This window comes from Charadrius vociferus, unplaced genomic scaffold (genome assembly GCF_000708025.1).
Source record: "Charadrius vociferus isolate BGI_N301 unplaced genomic scaffold, ASM70802v2 scaffold311, whole genome shotgun sequence".
Classification (NCBI taxonomy): domain Eukaryota; kingdom Metazoa; phylum Chordata; class Aves; order Charadriiformes; family Charadriidae; genus Charadrius; species Charadrius vociferus.
Window position 1 is genome coordinate 2,239,000 of NW_009646965.1, and position 1,264 is coordinate 2,240,263.

Here is a 1,264-nt window from a genome sequence, read left to right on the forward strand (position 1 = left end):
GCAGTGGGGGGCGCCCGCCGCCTTTCCCCAGCCGGCGCGGGGCGAGCGCTGCCAGGACGAATTTCTTTGTGTTGAGTGTCACTTCTCGTCACCGTGGCCCTGTCTGACCACCCCGGGCCGCGGCTGACCCTGGCTCCCCTCACTCGGTGCCCGCGGCATGGCGGCCGGGCCCCAGCGCTCTTTCAGCAGTAATAAACGAGCAGAAACCGGCTTTGGTTCATCGTCGGTAATGGTTTAGCAAGCCACGAGCCCAATTCTGTGCCTACCGCCATTGGCCTCCTGGCGGCCAATTTGCTCACAGGTAGCTACAGCGCTCAGGTCAGCAGGCAACAGTAAAGTTAATTAAGTGCAATAATGCGATGAGGGTGAAAAGTGAGTCGGAGAAGGAAGGGGTTGAAACTTTCCCTCCTATTCAGTAAAATATTAAAATTCAGTAAAATATTTGCTCAGGTCAATTTGCTCACAAGCAGCTGTATGGGTGCTGAAGCTTTCTGGATTATACTAAATACACTTGGAAAACAAAAAAGTGTCTAAATAGTGTGGCCAGCTATGTGGAAAGGATTATTTAAAAAAATAAACGTCTTTGAAAGAATAAGGGGGGAAAAGGGGGGGGGCGAAGATTTTCCGCTTTATTATCTTTTAGCTAACAGGTTAAGGGAAAGCAAATATAAACCTGAAAACAACCAAACAGTGGGCATAACTGCACTTTCGAAGAAAAATGGATACTTTTGTGGGTTTGACAACAAATCCCAAGTTAGATGTGTAAGGACAGACAGATCACCCTTATAAATGCAGCGTCAAACTCACTTTCTTATTTCCAACTTGTGTCAGGTGCTTTCAGAGGATAATACACATGTCTTCATAGAAGTTGGGCTTTTCAGCGCTTAGAGATTGTTTGCATGTTATCGTTCCTCCTGCATTTATTCATGGTTAAAAGTATCTGGATATTCTTATTGATAGAAACAGCTGAATGTTTTTTAGAGTTCTGCTAATTTGGCCCCATAGTAATTCGCAGCAAATGCGTCACGAATTAATTATGTGTTCTGGGAAACAAGATTTCCTATCATATCTTCTGGTTGTTGCCGTTTAATTTCATTGGTGCACCTCTTGTTGATATAGTGTGAGACACAGTAAACCTTTGCAGTCTCTTTTCCATTTATTTTTCATAAACATCTGTTAATGTCAATTCTAATTCACTTCCTCCTTCCACTCAATTTTATTTGATCTGTATCCTCATGAATATCTTTTGCATGTTAATAACTGT